We start from the raw sequence: 325 nt of genomic DNA, 5'->3' as shown, positions 1-325 counted from the left end.
ATTTTTCATCTTTCACTATTCATTTTTCACATATCTCTCCTCTTCACCCCGATCACACCCTCACTGCACAGTCCAGATGCCTTCAGGAGGGTGGGAGGATTGAACCCACAGTTTTCCAACGGCCCAGAGAGGAAACCCTCAGGTTGCTTCTTATGACTTTCTGACCCTGAGAACCAGCCCCAAATCTGACCTAAGTGGAACCCTTTTCCCTGCCTACATAGCAAAGGCCAGTGGACAATGTCAATCACAATTTTATTTTTTATTTTGATTGGTGGTTTCAGTCTCTGATTTTATATTGTTTTTGTCTTTGGTCATTTTGGCCTCA

This window comes from Chrysochloris asiatica, unplaced genomic scaffold (genome assembly GCF_000296735.1).
Source record: "Chrysochloris asiatica unplaced genomic scaffold, ChrAsi1.0 scaffold00501, whole genome shotgun sequence".
Lineage (NCBI taxonomy): Eukaryota > Metazoa > Chordata > Mammalia > Afrosoricida > Chrysochloridae > Chrysochloris > Chrysochloris asiatica.
The sequence above is the reverse complement of the archived record's forward strand: the minus strand, read 5'-3'. Positions refer to the sequence as shown.